This window comes from Urocitellus parryii, chromosome 7, assembly GCF_045843805.1.
Source record: "Urocitellus parryii isolate mUroPar1 chromosome 7, mUroPar1.hap1, whole genome shotgun sequence".
Lineage (NCBI taxonomy): Eukaryota > Metazoa > Chordata > Mammalia > Rodentia > Sciuridae > Urocitellus > Urocitellus parryii.
In genome coordinates, this window is record NC_135537.1 from 83,053,152 (window position 1) to 83,077,116 (window position 23,965).

Here is a 23,965-nt window from a genome sequence, read left to right on the forward strand (position 1 = left end):
GTTAGTGTTAGCCTTAGGCTTAGGTTTAAGATTAGATTAAGAGTTAGGGTTAGTCTAGGATTAGGGCTAGGACTAAGGATAGGCTAGGGTTAGGTCTTGGGTTAGGATTATGGTAAAAGATAGGATTAAAGTTAGCGATAGGGCTAGTGTATGAATTAGAATTAGTCTTCGAGCTAAAGTTAGGGTTAGGTTTATTGATAGGGCTATAATTAGGGCTAAGATTAGGGTTAGGGTTAGTGTTTAGCTTAAGCATAGAGTTAGGGTTAGATTTAGGATTAAGTTAGGGTAAGGGATGATGTTATAGCTAGGTTGAGAGGTAGGGTAATGTTTAGAATTATGGTTAAGGCTATGGTTAGGGTTAGGGTATTGATTAAGTTTAGGTTTAGGGAAATATAAGGGCTAGGGTTTGTTTTACAGTTAGGCCTAGGATTAGAAGTATGGCTAATTTCAGGTCTAAAATTATGTTTAAACATAGTTTGAGATTCAGGATTATGGCTTCATCTAGTGTAAGGTTTAGGTTAGGGTCAGGTTTAGGGATAGGCCTATTGTTAAGGTCAAGGTCAGGTTTAGGGATAGGCCTATTATTAAGGTCAAGGCTTAAAGTTAGGGATAGAATTAGCTATAGGCTTAATTTTAGGATAATGTTAGGCTTAATATTAGGATTCATGTGAAGTTTAGGGAAATGGAAATGGATAGGGATAGGTTTAGAGATAGGGTTAGGTTTAGGCCTAGGATTAGCATTAGTGTTATGGTTATGGTTATTATAATGGATAGAGTTAGAGCTAGAGTTAGGGCTGGGCTTAGGGTTATGATTGGGGCTAGGGATTAGGGTTAGCGTTAGTCTTAAAGCTCAGGTTAGGGCTCAGATTAGAGCTAGGTTTTGTGTTAAGTTAGTGCCAGGGTTAGGGTTATGGCTAATATAAGTAACAAAGTTAGAATTAGGGCTATTTTTAGGGTTGAGATTAGGGCTAGGTTTAGGGTTTGGGAGATGTTTAGAGCTAGGATTAGTGTCAGTGTCAGAGTCAGGGTCAGGGTTAGTTTTAGGGTTTGGTTTAAAACACAAATTAGTGCTAGAGTTAGGGGGAGGTGTATTGTTAGGCTTTGGTTTAGTTTAAGGGTTAGCGTTAGAGCTATGGCTAGGTTTTGTTATGGGTTAAGGCTAGGGTTAGGGCTAGTTTTAGGATTAGTATTTGGATTAGGGCTAGTGTTAGAGTTAGGCTTATGTTTTGGTTTAGGGTTAGATTTAGAGTTAGATTTTTATCTAAGTTTAGTGCCAGGGCTATGTAAAGAGCAAGGGTTAGGACTAGGTTTAGGGCTTGGTTTAGGGTTATTGTAAGGGATAGGTTTAGAATTAGTGATAGGATAGTGTGAGAGTTAGAGTTAGTCTTAGGTCTAGGGTTAGGGTTAGGAAAATGGAGGAAATAGGGCTAAGATTAGGGCTAGGGTTAGCATTAGGGTTAGGTCTAGGATTAGGGTTACGGTTAGGATTAAGTCTTGTTTTAGGGATAGGATAATGAGTGGAGTTTTTGTTAGGGTTAGAGCTAGGATTAGGGTTAGGGCTAATGTCAGGTCTAGGGTTATGGTTGAGAATAATTTTAGGGTTATGTTTGTTGCTAGGTCTAATATAAGGCTTAGGTTAGGGTAAGTTTCAGGTTTAGTGCTAGGAGAAATATTAGGGTCAGGGTCAGGGTCAGGGTTAGAGTTTCCTTGAGTTTAGGGTTTAGGGTTAGGGCTCAAATTAGCTTTAGGAGCAGGTTAGAGTAATGATAGGATTTTGTTTTGAGTTAAGGTTAGATTTATGGTAATTGATATGGTTAGTGTTAGCGATAGGGTTAGAATTAGGCCTAGGGTTAGCATTAGTGTAGGCTTAATGGTTAGAATAATGAATATGGTTAGAGCTAAGGTTAGGGCTAGGGTTATGGTTAGAAATAAATCCTGAGTTAGGTTTACGGTTAAGTTTAAAACTAGGGTTAGTTTGAGTGTTATGTTTAGCATAAGGGTTAGGTTTTGAGCTAGGGTTAGGCCTAGGGCAAGTGTTAGGTCTAGAATTAGGTCTAGGGATAAGATTACAGTCCAGTTAGGGTTAGAGATAGGATTAGGGCTAGCATCATCATTAGGGGTAGGGTTAGGGTTAGAGTAAAGGATATGGCTAGATGTAGGTATAGGGTTATGGGTAGTGTTAGATTGAGATTTAGGTTTAGGGTTAGGGCTATGGTTATGTTTGGTTTATGGAAAGGATTAGGATTTGAGCTAGAGTTAGATCTATGTTGAGTGTGAGGTTTACGGTTAGGTCTAGTGTTAGTTTTCCGGTTAGGTTTAGAGTTATGGTTAGGCCTAGGTTTATTAATTGATTTATGGTTAGATTTAGGGTAATGGGTAGGTTTAGAGCTAGGTTTAGCACTAGGATTTAGGATTAGGGGCTAATGTTAGAGATATATTTAGGGATAGTTGTAGGTTTATGTTTAGAGTAAGGGTTAGGCTTTAAGCTCGGGTTAGGACTAATCGAGTGTTAGGTTAGGGTTAGGGTTAGGTTTACGCTTAGGGCTAGGTTTAGGCCTAGGATAAGCTCTAGGTTTTGTGTTAGGTTTAGGTCTGTGGGTAATGTAAGAGCTAGGGTAATGATTATGGCTAGTTTTAGGCTTAGGGTTATGGCTTGGTCTAGTGTTAGGTTTAGATATTCTGTTAGGATCAGGTTCAGAGGTAGGTTACTTTTAAAGGCATGGTTAGTGTTTGAGATAGAGTTAGGGTTACAGCCAGCATCAGGACAGGTTTAGGTATAAGGATACGTTTAGTGTTTGTGTTAGGTTAGGGTTTATTGTAATAGATTTGCCTAGGTTTTTGTTCAGGTCTAGGGCTAGAGTTAAGGCTAGATTTAGGATTAGGTTTAGGTCGAGGGCTAGTGTTAGGGTTTTCTCTAGGGTTAGGGTCAAGTTTAGATGTAAGATTAGTTTTAGGGTCATAATAAGGGTCAGGGTTAGCATTAGGGCTTGGGATAGGTTTAGAGCTAGAGTGAGGGCTAGGTTTAGAACTATTAATAGAGTTAGGGTTTTGATTGGCCTAATGATTAGGGATCGGTCTAGGGTTACCATTATGGTTAGGGTTTCACTTACAATAAGGGATAGGCTTAGAGCTAGTGTTAGGAATAGATTTAGGATTAAGGTAATGTTTTGGTCTCAGATTAGGGCTAGTTTTTGTTTTAGGGTTAGGGCTAATGTTATGGCAATGGATAGTGTAAGAACTAGGGTTACAATTAGAGTTAGGGTTAGGTGTAGGTCTAGTTTTATTGTTAGGTTTAAAGTTAAGGTGATATTTATAGCTAGGGATAGTGTTAGGATATGACTCAGGGACAGTGTTAGTTTTAGGGTTGAGTTAGGACTCAAATAAGGGCTACAATTACAATTAGGTTTTGGCTTAAGTTGAGGGCAGTATTTAGAGCTATGGTGAATATTAGGATATGGGTTAGTCTGGCTTAGTTTTAAGGTTAGGGTTAGGACTGGAACTAAGGCTAGGGTTATGGTTAGGGTTCTATTTAAGTTTAGGGTAGTGTTTAGAGCTAGAGTGTGTGTTAAGATATGAGTCAGGGTCAGAGTTAGTTTAAGGTTAGCGTTATGACTTTAATTAGGGCTAGGGTTAGGTCTAGTTGTGTGTTAGGGTTTAGATTAAATTGAGATTTAAGGTTAAGACTATTGTTAAATTTTGTTTTAGTCTTAGGCTTGGGGTTAGGGCTAGGTATAAAATTAGTATTAGGGTTAGATGTAGTGTTAGGCTTAGGCGTATGTTTGGAGTAAGGGTTAGATCTAGGGTTAAAGCTAGGTTTAGGTTAATAGATAGGGTTAGTTTTAGGGTTCAGTGTAGGTTTAGGGTAATGGAAAGATTTAGGGTTTGTGATAGGGTTAGGGTTAAGCCTAGGGTTAGCATAAGAAAGAGGGATAGCATAGGGTAATGTAAAGGGTTAGAGCTATTGTTAGGATTAGGGCTAGAGGTAAGATTAGAGATTTGATTAGGGCTAGTAACCCTAGCTTAGAGTAGGGTTATAATTAGGTTTAGGGTAAAGGTAAGGTTTTGAGCTAGGGTTAGTTCTTGGGTGAGGGTTAGATTTAGTGTTAGGTCTAGGGTTAGGGTTATAGTAATTGTCAGGGATAGATTTAGAGTTAGGGCTAGGGTTTTCATTAGAGTTAGGTTTAGGTTTAGCGTAATTGATTGGATTAGATGTAAGGTTTGCTTTAGGTTTGAGTTTAGTTTTAGGGCTAGGTTTACTATTGGGTTTAGGGTAAGGGTTAGGGTTTGAATTAGGGTGAGGATCAAGGCAAGGATTAGGATTAGGTTTAGATCTAGGGTTAGGTTCATGGTGTGGATTAGGGTTTCAGTTAGGGTTTCATTAGAGTTAGGTTTAGGTTTAGGGTAATAGATTGGATTAAATGTAAGGTTAGCTTTAGGGTTAGTTTAGTTTTAGGGCAGGTTTACTATTGGGTTTAGGGTCAGGGTTAGGGTTTGAGTTAGGGTGAGGGTTATGGCAAGGATTAGGTTTAGGTTTAGGTCTAGGCTTAGGTTTATAGTTTGGATTAGCGTTTAGGTTAGGGTTACGTAAAGGGTTATCATTAGGTTTAGGATTAGAGTTAGGGTAATTTTTATAGTTAGGGGTAGGGGTAAGGTTAGGATTAGGAATAGGGTTAGGGTTATTGTTAGTGATAGGACTAGGATTGTTTTAGGCTAAGGTTTAGGCTTTGACCTAGTATTAGGACTAAGGTGATGTTTAGGGTTAGGGTAGGTGGTCTAGGGTTAGAGTTTGGGTTATGCTTAGGGTAGGTTTTGGCCTCTGATTAGGACTAGGTTTTGTGTTAGGTTTAGGCCTAAGGTAAGTGCTATGGATAATGTAAGATCTAGGGTTCTAATTGTGGTAGTTTTAGGGATAGGTTTATGGCTAGTTCTAGTGTTAGGTTTATATTTTGTCTTAGGGTCAGGTTTATAGCTAGGTTTATTGTTAGTGTCAGTGTCAATGTTCAGGTTAGATTTAGGGTTAGGGTGAAAGACAGAATTAGGACTAGGGTTTGGTCTAGGGGTAGTGTTAGTGTTAAGGATTATCGTTAAGGCTAGGACTAAGTTTTTGTTTAGGGCTAGGGCTAGAGTTATCGCTAGATTTAGCATAGGTTAAGGTCTACAACTAGTGTTAGGTTTAGGTTTATGTAAAAGTTTACTTGTAGGGCTAGATTCAGAGTTCAGTTTAGGGTAAGGTTCAGGTTTAGACCTATAATTAGTGTTATGGTCAGAATAAAGGTGAAAGGTTGGGTTAGGTTTTGGGTTAGGGTTAGAGCTAGAATGAGGCCTAGGGTTAGAACTACTAATAGGTTTGGTGTTTGGTTTAGGCTAAGCATTATGATTAGGATTAGGATTAGCATTGTGGATAGGGTTTGGCTTCGGTCAAGGAATACGGTTAGAGCTAGGGTTGGGCTAGTTTTACAGTTAGGTTAAGGGCTAGTTTTAGGGTTAGGTTAGAGTTAAATCTAGTGTTAGGGCTCAGATTAGGGCTATTTTAGTGTTAGGGTTAGAGCTTGGGTCAGGGCTATGACTAAGGTAAGAACTAGGGTTATGATTAGGGTTATTTTTAGAGTTAGGGTTTGGACTAGGTCTAGTGTTAGCATTAGCTTTAGGGTTAGCATGATATTTAGAGCTAGGGTTAGTGTTTGGATATGAGTCTGGGTCAGGGTTAGTTTTAGTTCTAGAAGTCAAATTTGAGCTAGTGTTATGGCTAATTGTAGGGTAAGAGTTTGATTTAGGTTAAGGTTTAAGGTTAGAACAATGGATTGGTTTTGTTTTAGGGCTAGGGCTAAGCTTAGAAGTAGTTTCAATAGTGTTCAGCTAGTGGTATGGTGAAGTTTAGGCTTAAGGTCAGGGTTAGATTTAGAGTTATGGTTAGATCTAGGGTTAGAGTATGCCTGGGGTTAGGGCTAAGTTTAGGGCTAATGTTAGGGTTACAGTAATGGATAAGGTTAGAAATAGAAATAGGGCTAGGTTGAGAATTAGAGTTAGTCTTAGGGCTAGGGTTAGGAGTTCACTTAGGGTTATAGCTAAATTAGGGCAAGGATTAGCACTATGTTTAGTGTTAGGGTTAGGCCTATGGTTAGGGCTATGGTTAAGGTTAGTGTTAGTGTTAGGTTTAGGGTTAGTTTTAGAGGAAGGAATGGTTATAGCTAGATTCAGGGCTAGGGCGAGTGTTAAAATTAGGGATAGGGCTAGTGTGAAGGTTTGGATTTTGATTAAGGCTAGGTTTAGGACTAAGATGAGGGCTAGGGTTTGTTTTAGGGTTAGGCCTATATTAGAGAGAGGGCTAATATGAGGTCTAAGGTTATTATGGTTAGGGATATTTTCAGGTTTAGGTTTATGGCTAGGTATAGTGTAAAAATTAGGTGGAGGGATAGGATCAATTTTAGAACTAGGATATTGTTACAGTTAGGGTCAGGTTTCGGGTTTGTTTAGGTTAAAGTTTAGAGTTAGTGCTCAAATTAGCTTTAGGGTTTGGTTTAGGGTTAGGGTAATGGATATGGTTAGGTTTAAAGTTCGGATTAGGTTTAGGGTAATGGATAGCATTAGAGTTATTGATAGAGTTAGGGTTATCCTAGGGTTAGCATTAGGTTTAGGGTTAGGGTTAAGGTAATGGATAGGATTCGAGTTAGGGTTAGGACTAGGATTATGGTTCATATGAAGGCTAGGTTTAGGATTAGGTTTAGGTTTAGGGTTAGCGTTAAAGCTAATGTTAGGGCTCAGATTAGGGCTAAGATTTAGATGAGGTTTGGACTAGGGTTAGGGCTGTGGCTAATGTAAGATCTAGGGTTATTATTTGGGTTAAATTTAGGGTTAGTGTTTGGCCTAGATCTAGTGTTAGCATTAACTTTAAGGTTAGTATGATATTTATAGCTAGGTTTAATGTTAGGATATAAGTCAGGGTCAGGGTTAGTTTTAGGCCTAGGACTCAAATTAGTAAGGAGGTTATGGTTAGGTGTAGGGTTACAGTTTAGGTTAAGGTGTAGGGTTAGCTCAATGGCTCTGTTTTGTCTTACAGGTAAGGCTAGGGTTAGGGCTAGTTTTAGGATTAGTGATAGTGTTAGTTCTAGTAGTAGGGTAGGTTTAAGCTTAGGTTTACGGTTAGATTTTAAGTTATGGTTAGATCTAGGGATTGGTCTGGGACTAGGCTTAGGGCTAAGGTAAGGGCTTGTGTTTGAGTTATGTTAACTGATAGGGTTAGAACTAGAATTAGGGCTAGGGAGAGTGTTATAGTTACTTTTAGGCCTAGGGTTAGGAGTAGGGTTAGGGCTAAATTAGGGCTAGGATTAGTGCTAGGGTTATTGTTAGGGTTAGGCCTATTGTTAAGCCTAGAGTTAGGGTTAGTATTAGGGTAAGGGTTAGGGTTAGAGTTAGGGGAAGGGATGGGATTATAGATAGATTCAGGGCTAATGTGAGGCTTAAAATCAGGTTTAGGGCTAGTATTAGGGTTCAGGTTAGGATTAAGGCTAGGATGAGTGCTAGGGTTTGTATTACGGTTAGGGATAGTATTATGTTTAGGGCTAATGTCAGGTCTAAGTATACAGTTATGGTTAGTTTTTGGGTTAGGTTGTGGCTAGGCTTATTATAAGGGTTAGGTTTAGGATAAAGGTCAGGATTAGAGACAGGTATATTATTAGGGTCAGGGTCTTGGTTGAGTTTGGTTTAGGTTACAGTTTAGGGTTAAGGCTTGATTTAGTGTTAGTGTTAGGTTTACGGTTCAAGTTAGGTTCAAGTAATGAAAAAGGTTAGTGTTAGGGATAGGGTTAGCATTAGGCCTAGGGTTAGCATTTAAGTTAGGCTTATCTTTAGGGTAATGGATAGTATTGGAGCCAAGGTTAGGGCTAGGGTTAAGTTAGGATTAGTGATAGTGTAAGGTTAGGCCTAGGGTTAATGCTAGGGCTAGGTTTATGGTAGGTGTTAGCATTAGAGCTTGGGTTAGGGCTAGAGCAAGTGTTAGGGTTAGGGTTAGGTCTACGGTTACAATTAGGGCTAGGTTTAGGGCTAGGATAATGGCTAGGTATTGTGGAAGGTTTATGGCTAGCATTAGGACTATGGGTAATGTAAGAGCTAAGTTTATGTTTATGATTAGATTTAGGGTTAGGGTTATAGATAAGTCTAGTGTTAGGGTTAGGTTTTGGGTTAAGATAATGTTTAGAGCTAGGGTTTGGGTTATGTTAAGGATCACTGTTTAGGTTAGAGTTGGGTTCAGAGTTAGGGTCAGAAATAGCATTGATTCCAGGGATAGGGTTAGTCTTTGCTTTAGGTTAAGGATTATGGTTAGGGCTAGTGCTAGGATTATTTTAGGGTTAGGACTAGATTTATGACTGTATTTAGGATTAGGTTTAGTCCAGTGCTAGTGTTATGGTTAGGTTTAGGTATAGTTTTAATGGTAGGTTTTCTGTTAGAGTTCCATTTAGGGTTAGGGTCAGGTTTAGACCTAGGGTTAGTGTTAGGGACAAAATAAGGTTCAGGGTAAGGGTTTTGGTTTGGGTTAGTGTTGGAGCTAGAATGAGGGCCAGGGTTAGGACTAGTAATAGAGTTAGAGTTTGTGGTAGGCTAGCGATTAGTGTTAGGACTAGGGTAGCATTAGGGTGAGGGTTTGGCTTAGGGTAAGGGATAGTTTTAGAGGTAGGGTTAGAGTTTGTGTTAGGGTTAGGTTTAGGGATATGGTTACAGTTATATTTAACTAGGGTTAAGTCTTGGATTAGGGCTAGGATTTGTGTTAGCATTACGGCTATGGCTAATGTAAGAACTAGGTTTCCAATTACAGCTAGTTTAGGGTTAGAATTAGGATGATGTTTAGAGCTAGGGTTAGTGTTACGGTCTGAGTCAGAGACAGGGTTATTTCTAGGGTTACAATTAGGGCTCAAATTAAAGCTAGGTTTAGGTCTATTTGTAGGGTTAGGGTTTGTTTTAGGTTATGGGTTATGGTTATGGTTATGGCTTGGTTTGTTTTAGGGCTAGGGTAGGCTTAGGGTTTTTTTTTTTTGAATTAGGATTTGGGTTTGGGCTACTGTCAGGGTAAGGATTATGCTTAATGTTAGGGTTAGATCCATGTTTAGGGCTAGGGTGAATGTTAGAGCTAGGGTTGGGGCTAGAGATAGTTCTAAGTTTTGGTTTATGGTAAGGGATATGTTTAGAACTAGGACTAGGGCTAGGGTGTGATTGAGACTTAGTCTTAGGGCTAGGGCTAGGTTTGGGTTTAGGGTTAGGCTAAATTAGGGCTAGGATTAGTGCTAGGGTTATTGTTAGGTTTAGGCCTAGGATTAGGGCTAGTGTTAGGGCTAGCAATAGGGTTAGGGTAAGGTATGAAGTTACAGCTAGGTTTAGGGTTAGGTCAAGGGATAAAATTAAGGTTAGGAATAGGGTTAAAATTAGGATTAGAATTAAGGCTAGGTTTAGAGCTAGGATTAGAGGTAGGGATTGTGTTAGGTTTAGGGCTAGGTCTAATGGCAGGTCTAGGATTATGGTTAGTAATAGTTTAACAGTTAGGTTTATGGCTAGGTCTATTGTAAGGGTGAGGTTCAGGGTTGGGTAAGGTTTACAGCTATCATATTTTTAGCGTCAGAGTCAGGGTTAGGGTATGGTTTAGGTTCACATTTAGGGTTAGGGCTAAAATTAGCATTAGGGTTAGGGTTAGTGTAATGATTATGGTTAGGTTTAGGATTCAGGTTAGTTTTAGGATGATGGATAGGATTAAGCTTAGTGATAGAGTTAGGGTTAGGACTAGAGATAGAATTTAGTTAGGGTTATGGTTACGCTAATGGATAGGATTAGAGCTACAGTTAGGGCTACGGTTATGGTTAGGTTCTAGCTATGATTAGGGTTAGGCCTTGGGTTAGAATTTGGTTAGGGTTATATTAGGATTAATAGATAGTATTCAAGCTAGGGTTAGGGCTAGGGTTATGGTTAAAATTAAGGCTATGGTTCAGGTTAGGTCATGGTTAGTGTAACAAATAGGATTAGAACTGCAGTTAGTCTAGGGTTATGGTTAGGTTAAGGATATGATTAGGGTTAGGCCTTGGATTAGAATTCGGTTAGGGTTATGGTTAGAATAATGGATAGGCTTTGAGCTATGGTTAGGGCTAGGGTTATGGTTAAGATTAGGGCTATGGTTCAGGTTAGGTTTTAGGTTAGGACAGGTTTAGGTTTAGGGTTAGGTTTAGGTTAAGTGTTAAGGCCCAAGTTAGGGTTAGGGTTAGTATTAATGCTAGGGTGAAGGCTTGGTTTAGAGCTAGGTTTTAGGTTAGGTTAGGGCTAGTGTAGCACTATGTCTAATATAATATCTAGGGTTAAGAATAGGGCTAGTTCGAGGGTTAGCATTAAGTCTAGGTCTAGTGTTAGGGTTAGATTTAGGTTTAGGGTGATGATTAGAGATAGGGTTAGTGTTAGGGTCAGAGACAGGAACAATATTACCTTGAGGGTTAGGGATAGGTTTTGAATTAGGGCTAGGGTTAAGGCTAGGTGTAGGGTTAGGTTTGTGTTAGGGTTAGGGGAGAATTAGGAATAGGGCTAATATCAGGTCTAGGGTTAGGGTTAGTGCTATGGCTCAGTTTAGTTTTAGAGCTAGGGCTAACGTTAGGCATAGCTTTAGGATTAGGAAAAGTGTTAGGGCTAGTGGTAGGCTGAGGTTTAGGATTAGATTTTTTGTTATGGTTAGTTCGAGATTTAGGGCTAGGGCTAGGATTAGCAGTAAGATTAAGGCTAGTGTTAGGGTTATGGTAACGCTAGGGTTAGAGCTAGAAATAGGGCTAGGCTAAAGGTAGAGTTATTCTTTGGGCTAGGGTTAGGAGTAGGTTTAGGGTTAGGGCTAAATTAGGGCTAGGATTAGTGCTAGGGTTAGTGTTAGGGTTAGACCTAGTGTTAGGGATAGAGTTAGGGTTAATGTTAGGGTATTAAGCCTAGGACGAGGGTTATACATAGGGTTAAGGCTAGGGTTAGGGTACAGTTTCGGATTATGGCTAAGTTTAGCACTAGAATGAGGGTTTGTGTTAGGGATAGGGCTAGAATTAGGGCTAGGGCTAATGTCAGGTCTAGTGTTATGTTTAAGGATAGTTTTAGAGTTAGGTTATGGCTAGGTCTAATGTAAGGTTTAGGTTTAGGGTAAAAGTTAGGCTCAGAGATAGGTGTATTATTAGGGACAGAGTCAGGATAGGGATTGGTTTAGGTTAAGGTCTAGGGTTAAGGCTCGAATTAACATTAGGTTTTGGGTAATGGATCGGGTTAGATTTAGGGTTCAGGTTAGGTTTAGGGGTTTGAATAGCATTAGGGATAGCTATACTGTTAAGTTTAGTCCTATTGTTAGCATTTGGGTTAGGCTTATTTATGTTTTGGGTAATGGATAGGATTACAGCTAGGGTTGTGGCTAGGTTTATGGTTAGGATTAGGGTTGAAGTTACAGTTAGGGTTAGGGTTAGGCTTAGGGTTAGGGGTAGGATTAGGGGAAGTGGTATGGTTTCAGCTAGTTTTAGGTCTAGGGCAGGGTTAGGGTTAGAGCAAGTGTAGAGTAAACATTAGGGTTAGGGCTACAGTTACCATTAGGTTTAGGGTTAGGGTTATGGTAATGGATAGAGTTAGAGCTAGGGTTTGGACAATGGTTAGAGTTAAAATTAGGGTTAAAGTTATAGTTAGGGATAGGGCAATGTTAATGTTTAGGGTTAGGATTAGGGCTAGGTTTAGAGGTAGTGATAGGTTTAGAGTTACTTAATTAAAATTTTTTTTGATACAATCCAGGTTTCATCTTTAACTAACCTTACTAATCCTTTCCCCCAGGATTAGGTCTTTTAGTCCAACTGTTTGTTGTCAGGAACAGTTAATATTTTCATTTTACTTCATTTTGACCTATATGAGTAAATGCAAATAGACTTGGAACTCAAACAGGTTTTATGCTAGTTGCTTGAAACTACACACACACACACTCAATTCTTTGTGGGGACACTTTGGTATGTTCCTTGTGAGTGTAGGTCTAAGCTGAAGCATGCAAAAACACTTTATCAGAGAGTCCTTTAGGAGAAAGCAGGGAAATATGAATGCACTGAAATTCCTCCCATAATTATTTGGTCAGATTTGTTTGATATTGCATAGGATTCATTATTTATCTTGTCCCACAAAGCTCTCCAAGTATGGGACGTCTAGGATCAATTGTTATCTCATCAGGTTAGGGTTATTGTTAGGTGTAGGTTTATGGCTAGGGTTAGATGTAGTGTTAGGGTGAGAGTTAGTTTTGTTCAAATTTCTTTGATACTTGGAAGGAGTCACTTTTTACCTAGCCTTAATATGCTCCCCATGTTTGGGCCTTCTTGTTTCTATGGTTCACTATCAGGAGTACTCTGTATTTTAAGGTTTCATTTCATATTGACCCATATAGGTAAATGAAAATGCAGGTTGAAATCAAACCAGGTTGGTGCTTCAGACACTGAATCAGTTCTGTGTGGGAAATCTCTGGTTTGTTTCTTGTGAAAGTAGCTTTAAGATGAAGATGGCAAAAAAAAAAAAAAAAAAAAAAAAAAAAAAAAAAAAACTTTATCTGAGAGCCCTTTAGCAGAAAACAGAGAAATATGCGTGAACTGAAACACCACCCCAATTATTTGGTCATATTTCTTTGATACTGCATAGGATTCATCTGATAGCTTAGCCCACTAGGCTCCCCAAGTTTGTTACTTTCAGGATCACCATTTTTAAAAACAGGTTAGGGTTTGTGTTAAGGTTAGTGTTAGGGCTAGTATTAGAGCTAGTATTAGGGTTAGAGTTAGTTTTGTTCAAATTTCTTTGATAGTGGGCAGGATTAATTTTTCTCCTATCTTTACTATACTCCACATGTTTGGGCCTCCTAAGTTCAATGGTTCTGTGTAAGGAACAGTTTTGTATTTTAAAGTTTCAGTTTGTTTTGTCCTATACAGGTAAATTGAAATGGAGCTGGAAATCAAAAAGTGTTGGTGCTAGCTGCTTGTAACTTCACACTCCATCAATTCTCTGTGCGCAATCTCTGGTTTGTTCTTGTGAAAGTAGGCCTAAGCTGTAGCATGTAAAAACAACTTTATCCAAGAGTCCTTTAGGAGATAACAGGGAAATATGCATGTACTGATATACTCCATCATTTTTTTTTTGGTCAGATTTCTTTGATACTGCACAACATTCATCCCTCAGCTTGCCCGACTAGCCTGTCCAGTTTTGGAACTTCTATGGTCAAAGGTTCCATAAAAAAAGTTAGGTTAAGGGGAACAGTTAGGGTTAGAGCTAGTGTTATGGTTACAGTTAGTTTTATTCAAAATTCTTTGATACTTGGCAGGATTTATCTTTTAGCAAGATTTACTCTGTCACACAGGTTTGGGCCTTCTTCTTTCACAGGTTTGCTGTCAGGAACAATTTGTATTTTAAGATTTCACTTCATTTTGACCTATACGGGAAAGCTAATGGAGCTGAAAATCAATCAGGCTTTGTGCTGCTTGGAACTTCACACACTCCATCAGTTCTCTGTAGGTTTAGGGATAAGGCTAGGGCTAGGGTTAAAGATAATGTTAGAGTGAGACTTAGTTTGGTACCAATTTTGTTGATACTGTGCAGGATTCATCTTTTATCTAGCCTTAATACGCTCCCAAATTTTGAGCCTGCTCAAATCAATTGCTTGATGTCATGAACACTTTGTATTTTAGGTTTCACTTCATTTTGCCCTATATGAGTAAATGGAAATAAAGGTGGAAATCAAACAGGCATCCCTTCCCCTAAACCTAACGCTAACCCTAGCCCTAAGGCTAACTCTCTCACCCTAGCCCTATTCCTAGTTCTAACCCTATGCCTGATCATAAACGAAACACTAGCCCTGAATATAGCCCTAAATCTAGCCATAGCCCTAATCTTAGAATTAATCATAACCCTAAATCTACCCCTAAGTCTAAACTTACACTATCACTAGCAATAACACTAATGCTAATTGTAAAACTACCCTGTACTTTAGCCTTAGACCAAAAACAAAACCGAGCCATAGCACTAACCATAAACCTTAACCTAAATCAAATCCTTACCTCTCATCTAGCCCTAAGCCTACCCCTAATTCAAGTCCCATTCCTAACCATAGAACAAACCCCGATCCTGACTCTGACCCTAACACAAACCCTAGTTCAAAAATCACCCTAAACCTGAACCTAATCTTAAAACTAGACTTAGCCCTAATGCTAACTCTAAAACTAGCCCTAATCATAACCCTAGTTCTTACATTAGCAATATCCCTAACACTATCCCTAACATAACACAATATCTAGCCCTAATCTGAGACCCAACCATAGCTTTAACCCTAACTCTAAACCTAGCCCTAAATCTCACCCTAATCCTAACCCTAACTTAACCCTTGCCCTACACTTAACCATAATTCTAGCCCTAACCCTAGCTCTAACCCCCGGCCTAACTCTAGCACTATACCTAAACCTAACCTATCCATTACCACAAACATAACCTGAATCCTAAACCTAACCATATCCATTACCCTAACTTCTAACCTTAACCCTAAAGCTAATTTGAGCCCTAACACTCAACCTTAACCTAAACCAAACCCTAACCATGACCCTGACCCTAATAATACCCCTAACATTAAAGCTGACTCTAACCCTCATCCTAACCCTTACACTATACCTAGCCATAATACTATCCCTAAACATAACCCTAGACCTGATATTAAAACTAGTACTAATGATAGCCCTAAACCTACCACAAACTGTAGCCCTAATCCTAGGCCTAACACTAGGTTTAATCCTAACCCTAAATTTAACCCTAGCCGTAATCCTAATATTAACCCTCGCCTTAGCCCTAAACCTAGCTGTAACATCATACCTTACCCTACCTTAACCCTAAAACTAAACCTAGACCTAAACTGAGCCCTAACAGTAACACTAACCCTAGCCCTAATTCTAGTCCTAATTTAGCCCTAAACTTAACTGTAACCCTAACTCTAGCCCTAAGGCGAAATTTAACTCTTACCCTAGTTCTATTAATAGTTCTACACCTATCACATATTATAACCCAAAACCTAGCCCTAACCCTAGCCCAAACCCGAGACCTAACCTTTGCCCTAGCCCTAACCCTAGATGTAAACCTAACTCTAAATCTAACCCTAACCCTAAGCCTAAACCTCACCCTAAAACTGGCCATAACCCTAACACTGGCCATAACCCTAACACTAATCCTAAAACTAGCCCTAACCCTACACTTACTGCTAACCCTAGGCCAAACCCTAACCCTATTGCAACCCCTAAACCTATCCATTATCCTAACCCTAACCCTAACCTAACCGTAGCTCAAATCCTAAACATTACCTTAAAACTAATCCTAATCGTAACCCTCACCTAACCTGACATTTAACCCTATCCAATACCCTGAACCTAATGATAACCCTATCCCAAACACTAACAGTAATGCAGACCCTAACTGTAACTAACATAGACATAATCCTAAACCTAACCCTTGCCCTACTGAAAACTAACCCTAGCTCAAACCCTAAACAGTACCCTAACCCTAAACCTAACCCTATCCCTAAGCCTATACCTAACCCTAACTCTAGGCCTAATAGTAACCCTAGCCCTAACCCCAGCTCTAACATTTTTCATTACCCTAATGATAACCCTTAAGTTAATGCTAACCCTAGGCCTAACCCTGACCCTATATCTAACTCTAACCCTATCAAATTACCCTAAACATAACCTAAACCCTAAACCTAACAGTCTCATTACCTTAAACCTAACCTAATGCTAATTCAAGCCCTAACCCTAAATCCTAACCTATAATAAACCCTAAACTTGACAATAACCCTAATAATAAACCTAGCTCTAAACCTGACCCTTAATCTGAACCTAATCCTTACACTAGACCTAGCAATAAACCTAACCCTAAATCTGTCCCTTTTCATAACCCTAGACCAGACACTAGCCCTAGCCCCAATTCTTGCTATAACCCTAAAATAAACACTAGCCCTCAACCTATCACTAAACCTAGCCTTATCAATAACCAAAACCATAACCTTAGCTCTAAACATAATTCTAATTTTCTACCTAACCCTAAACTTAGCTATAATTCCATCCCTTCCCCTAAACCAGACCCTATAACTAAACCTAAACCTAAGTCTAACACTAGGACTAACACTAACACAGAGCCTAGACCTAATACTAGCCCTAATTTATCCCCAAAAGAAGCACTAATCAGAGACTTAACACTACCTTTAATCCTAACCCTAACCCTAACCCTAGCTCTAACCCTTACCCTAAACCTAACCCTAGCCACAAAACTTGCCCTAACCCAAAACCTTACACTAGCCTTAATCATACCATAACCCTAGCCCTAACCCTAGCTGTAATCTTATCCATTACCATAACCCTAACCATACCCTAATGCTAACTCTAGGATACCCCTAAACCTATTCCTAACCATAAACCTGTCAATTACACTAAAACTAACCTGAACCCTAAACTTAACCATATCCATAACCCTAACCCTAACCTAAAGCTAATTTGAGCTAAACTTAATCATTAACCTCACCCAAACCATAACCCTGAATCAGACAATAATAGTATCCCCAGATCTAAACCATACCCTAAACCTTAACCAAACACTTACACAATACCTAGCCATAATGATAACCCTAAATCTATCCCTAAATCTAACCTGAGACCTGATATTAGCCCTAAAATTAGCCATAATTCTAATCCTAACCCTAACCCTAGCCCTGGTCCTAGCCCTAGCTCTAACCCTATCCCTTACATTAAGTAAAACCTTCACCCTATTGCTACCCCAGTCCAAACCTGAATCCTTAGTCTACCCCAAACCCTAACTCTATTACTAGTCCTAACCCTCGCTCTCATTCTAGCTCTAAACTTAAACCAACTCTCACCCCAACCATGACCCTTATTCTGACCCTAAAACTAACCTTGGTTTAAACCTGACCCTATACCTAAACCGAAACCTAACACTATCCCTACAGGTAAACCTATACCTAAATCTACACTAACACTAGCCCTAGACCTAAATCTAATCCTAAATATATCCATGACTCTAGCCCTCAACCTAACAATAACCTTTAACATAACCCAAAAACTAACTCACCCTAGACTCAACCCTAGTCCTAATTTTGGCCGTAACCCTAAAAGTAACCCTAACCCAAACACTGACCCTTGCCCTAACAAAAACCCTAACTCTAAAGGTTATCCTAACCCCAAAACAAACCCTAACATTAGACTAACCCTAAAACTAGCCATAAACATAACCCTATCTCTTAGATTACCTATAAACCTAACACTAGCCCTAAACGTCTCACAAAACCTAGCCCTAATTGTAGCCCTAAACTTAAACCTAAGCATAACATTAAACTTAAACCTAGCCCTAACACTAATACTAACTTTAGCCATAGCCCTAACCCAAGCTAAAACCCTAAATCTTACCCTAAACATAACCTTAGCACAAACCCTAAATATCACCCTAACCCTAGTTCTAACTCTATCCATTACCCTAACCGTAACCCTAAACCTAATTCTAACTCTAGCCCTATCTCTAACCTTAACCCTACCCTAGCCCTGACTTTAACCTAACCCTCACACTAGCCCTAACCCTAGCTTGATCCCTAACCCTTACCCTTAAGCTAACCATAACACTAACCCAAGACCAAACTCTAACCCTAACCCTAGCCCTAATCCTAAACGTAACCCTAGCCGTAACTCTAGATAGGACTCTACCCATAACCCTAACCCTAAACCTAACCCTAATGATAAATCTAGACCTAAACCTAAAGCTACCCTAACCCTAAACATAAACCTAACCCTAAACTAACTAATCCTAAACCTAACCCTAACTGTAGCTGAAAGCCTAACCCTTATCCGAAACCTAACCCTACAACTAACCCTAACTCTAACCTGACATAACCCTATCAATTATCCTAAAACTGATATTAAAAATAGCCCTAACTCTAACACTAAACATAACCATAACCCTAAACCTAACCCTAGCCCAAGAACTAACCCTAGCTCAAACGCTAAACCGTACCCTTATCCTAATCCTAACACTAACCCTTGCCCTAATCTTGACCCTAACCCTAACTGTAGCCCTAATCCTAATCATAACCCCAGCCCTAACCCTAGCTCTAACTCTATAAATTTCCCTTAATGATAACTTTAACCATAATGCTTACCCTCGGCCTAACCCTAAACCTATTGAAAAACCTAAACATATGCATTGCCCTAAACCTAACCAAGAACCCGAAACCTAATCCTTATCCATTACCCTAACCCTAACTCTAACCTTAATGTTAATTTGAGCCCTAAACCTAAACCTTAACCAAACCCAAACCCCAAACCTGACCCTGACTTTAATAATATCCATAGCTCTAAACCTTTCTCTAAACATAACACTCAAACTATCCCTAAATATAACCCTAGACCGGATATTAGCCCTAGCTCCAATTCTTGCCCTAAACCTAACACAAAACCTAGAACTAATCCTAACCCTAAACCTAGCCTTAATACTAACCCAAACCATAGTCCTGGCCCTAAACCTTATGCTAATCATAAAACTAGTCGTAACACTAACCCTAGCACTAAAACGAAACCAAGCAAGAGGCCAAAACTTAAACCTTAACTTAAACTAAATTCTAACACTACACCTAGACCTAACCCTAGCCCTAATTCGAGTCCTAATTCTAACCTTAAAAATAACCCTGACTCTGATTCATATCCTAAAACTCACCCAATCTCTACACAACCCTAAATTTAAATCAAACCCTAACAGTAACTCTAGCCCTAATTCGAGTCCTAACCCTAACCCTAAAACTAACCTTGCCATGACTCATATCCTAACACTAACCATGGAGATAAATATCAACCTAACATTAACACTAAAACTACCCCTACCGTTAACCCTAAAACTAACAGTAATTGTAATCCTAGTTCTTACATTAGCCATTTCCCTAACCTTACGCTTAACCCTAACACAAAATCTAGCCCTAATCTGAGACCTAAACCTCGCTAAACCCTAAACCTAACCCTAAACCTTATCCTAACAATAGCTCAAAGTTCAACCCTTACCCTAAACATAGACCTAGACCTATCCCTAACTGTAACCCAAACCTTAGCTCTAACCCTATACTTAACCCTATCCCTAAACCTAGATCTAAATCTACTCATTACCCTAAACCTAACACTAAACCTATTGATAATCCTAGCCCGGATTCTAATGCTAACCCTAACCCTAAACAGAAAATTATCCCTAGACATAACCCTAAATGTAAAACTCACCAGTAGCTCTAACCCTAGTTCAAACCCTAACCCTTATCATAAACCTAAACATAACCAAAGCCCTAACCCTATCCTGAAACTGAAATCTAACCCTAACCCTAATCCTATATCTATCTGTATTCATTATTCAAAACCTAACCTTAAACTAACCCTGTCTATGACTCATATACTAACACTCACCCAGGCTCTAAACACCACTCTAACCTTAATCTGAACCCTAACAGTAACACTAGCCCTTATTTGAGTCCTAATCCTAACCCTAACTCTGACCCTGACTCCTATTTGAATACAAATCCTAGCTCTAAATATCAACATAACCTTAAAACTAACTCTAACCCTAGAGGTCTAACCCCTAAAAGTAACATAATCCTAAATATAGCCTTAACTATAGCCCTAGACCTAAGGGGAAAAAAACCTATCCCTAGCCCTAACAATAACACTTAACCTAATGCAAAGACTAAACATAATCCTAGACATAAACCTAATCCTAATTCTGGCTTTAACCTTAACTCTATTCTGATCTGAACACTGAACCTCGCTTTAACACTAAACCTATCTCTAAACCTGATCCTAAATGTAAACCTAAACCTAACACTACACCTAGCTATAACCCTAACCCTACAACTAGCCCTAATTATAACCCTAGCTCTTACATTACCCATAGCCTTAACCTTACACCTTAACCTAACACAAAATGTAGAGCGAATCCAAGGCCTAAACCTAGCCCTAAGCATAACCGTAAACCTAACTCTAGTCCTAACCCTAATTCTAACCCTACCCTTAGTCCTAACACTTGCTCAAAGCCTAATCCTCACCCTAAATGTAAACTTAGACCTATCTCTAACTCTGAAGCTAACCCTATCCCTAAGTCTAACCTTAACCCTAGCCCTAAATATAGCCCCAAACCTACCCTTTACACTAACCCTAACCCTAACCCCAGTAATAGTCCTAACCATAGCCCTCACTCTAGCTCTAACTCCATCCCCAAACCTAATGCAAACCCTGACCCTTATTCTGATCCTAATGCTAACCCTAGCTCTAAACCTGACCCTAAATCTAGACCAAACCCTAACACTAACTCTAGACTTAAACCTAATTGTAAATCTAGCCTTAACTCTTGCCCTAGACCTAAACAAAAACCTAGCCTTAACAATAACCCTTAACCTTGCCCAAACACTAAACCTACACCTAGACTTAAACCTAGTCCTAATTCTGTCTCTAAACCTAATTCTAACTCTAACCTGAACACTGACCCTGACTTTAACAGTAAATCTACCTCTAAACCTGACCCTATTTGAAAATATAAACCTAACACTAGACCTAGCCATAACCCTAACTGTGAGCCTGAATCATAAACCTAGCACTCACATTATCTATAGCCCTATCCTTTTGCCTTGACCTAACACAAAACCTAGAGCAAATCCTAGGCCTAAACCTAGCCTTAAGCCTACCCTAACCCTAACTCTAGCCCTAACCCTAATCTTAATCCTATTCTTAGTCCTAAACCTAGCTTGAAGCCTAACCCTTAACCTAAATATAAACATGGACCTATCCCTAACTCTAAAACTAACCCTAGCCCTAAACCTAAACTTAATCCTAGAATTAAACCTAGCTCTAAACCACCCATTACCCTAACACTAAATCTAACCTTATTGATAACCCTAGCCATCATCCTAACCCTAACCCCCCCCCAAAAAAAAAAAAAAAAAAAACTAATCCTGGTCCTAACCCTAACACTCGCCATAGCCCTAAAGCTAGCTCAAACCCTAACCCATACCGCCCATACCATAATCCTATACATAATCATAGCCTTAACCCTAAACCTAAAACTAAATCTAATCCTAACCCTACACCTAAACCTATATATAACCATATCCATTACTGTAACCCTAATCCTAACCCTAATGTTAACCCTATCCATAACCCTAACCCTAACCCTAAACCTACCGTAATCCTAACCCTAGACCTAATGCTGAACCTAAACCTCGACCTAGCCCTAGCCTTAACTCTAGTTCATATTCATACCCTCACCCTTATCCTAAACATAACCCTATCCCAAACCCTAACCCAAATCCTAGACATTATCCTGACCCTAAGTCTATCCCTAGCCATGATTATATCCCAAACACTCAATCTAGCCCTTACCCTTAGTCAATCCCTGTCCCTTACCCTTAACCTAATTATAAGACTTACCCTAAGCCTAAGCCTAACCTTAACCCTATCCTTAATCCTAAACTTAACCATAGCCTTAACCCTAGCTCTAACGCACTCATTACCCTAACTCTAACCATAAACCTAACCCTAGACCTAACTTAAACATAATCCTTATTGTAGTCCTAACCTTAGCTCAAACCCTAATCATACCATAAATCTAACCCTAACCCTAGTCCTTAACCTAACCATAACCCTAACCCGATATCTAATACTTTCCATTACCGTAAACCTAATGTAAACCCTAGACCTAACCATAATACTAACCCTAACCCTCACCATAACTTTAACCCTAGTCCTAACCCTAGACCTAACCATAGCCTTAACACTAACACTAGCTCAAACCCTAAAGCATACCCTAAACCTAACCTTAATCCTAGCTTTAACCCTAACCCTAACTCTAGCCGTAATCCTAACCATAACTCTATCCCTAACACTAGCTCTAAACCTATCAATTACCCTAACGATAATCATAACCCTAATGCTAAACCTAGGCCTAACCCTAAGCCTATCCATTACCCTAAACCTAATCTGAACCCTAAAACTAACCTGAAGCATAACATAAACCTAACCCTATCCATTACCCTAACCCTAACTCTAAACATAATGCTAATTTTGAGTCCTCACCATAATTCTTAACCTACCCAACCCCCAAACCTGACCCTGACCATTTTATTACCCTTAGCTCTAAACCTGAACTGTACATAAACCTAACTCTGACACTAGACCTAGCCATAAGCCTTGCCCTGAAACTATCCCTAACCATAAACCTAGACATAATATTAGCCCTAGCCCTAACACTTGCCATAACCCTAACACAAAAGCTAGCCCTCATCCTAGCCCTAAACCTAGCCTCAATTTTAACCTGTACCGTAACTTAGCCCTTTTTCTGATTTTATCCCTCGAACTAGTTCTGAACCAAGCTATAACCCCATCCCTTCCCTTAAACATAATCCTAACCCTAGCCCTAGACCTAAACCTACAAATAAACCTAGACTTGACCCTACCCCTAATTTAGCCCTAATTCTAACCCTAACCCTAACACTAGCACTAAGACTAAATCCAACTCTCACCCTAGCCCTAATCTTAGATCTAACCATAACTCTAAATCTAACCATAAACCTAACCATAAAACTCACACTAACAGCCCTAAAACTAACGCTAATCCTAAAACTAGCCCTAACATAGTTCTAGCCCTAAAACAAAACTGAGCCATAGTCCTCCATAAACTTTAACCTAAACCAAAACTTAACCCAACACTTAGCCCTATCTCTAGCCCTAATTCCAGATGTATCCTAACCCTAAAACTAACCTTGACCCTGACTCTGACCCTGTAATTAACCCTAGCTCTAACATCACCATAAAAATTAACCTAACCCTAAAACTAGACATAGCCCTAAACCTAACACTAAAAGTAGCCCTAATCACAACCCTAGTTCTTACATTAGCTGTAGCCCTAAACCTACCCCTAACCTAACCCAAAGTATAGCCCTAATCCGAGCTCTACACCATATTTTAATCCTAATCCTAAACCTGGCCCTACCCAAAAACATTACCCTAAACCTAACCGTAACCCTAAAATTTGCCCTAACCTAAACCTAACCCTTGCCTTTATCCTAAGCATAATCCTATACCTAAGCCTAACTCTAACCCTATCCATTACCCTAACCATAATAATGCTAAATCTAGGATAACCCTAACCCAATCACTAACCCTAAATTTTTCCATTACCATAAACCTAACCTGAACCATAAACCTAACCATATTCATTACTTTAACCTGAACCCTATCCCTAATGCTAATTAGAGCCCTAACCGTTAACCTTAACTTAACACAAACCATAACTTTTACCATGAACCTAATAATAACCCTATCTCTAAAACTGACCCTAACCCTCAACTTAACACTTACATTAGAACTAAACATAAACCTCACCCTAAAAATAAACCTAACCATAAACCTAGACCTGACATTAGCCCTAGCCCTAATCCTAGCCCTAACCCTAACACAAAACCTAGCCCTCATCGTTGCACTTAACCTAGCCTAATCCTAACCCTAAAATTAGCCCTAAAACTGGGCCTAGCCCTAATACTAATCCTAGCACTAATCCTAGTACTAATTTTTACCTAACCCTAAACCTAGTCCTAAGACTAACTCTAAATCTCACTGTAGTCCTATCCCTAGTTTTAAACCTATTCCTTAAAATTACCCAAACCCTAGCCCTAAACTTAGCCTCAACCGTAGTCCTAACTTTTGCCCTAGCACTAAACCTAGATCTAATCCTAACTCTAAATCTAACCCTAACTCTAAGCCTAAATCTCACACTGAAACTAGCCTTATGCCTAATGCTATTTGGAAAACTAGCCCTAACCCTAGCCCTAGCACTAAAAAAAAAAAAAAAAACTGAGTCATAGACTTAACCCTAATCCTTACCCTAAATCAAACCCTAA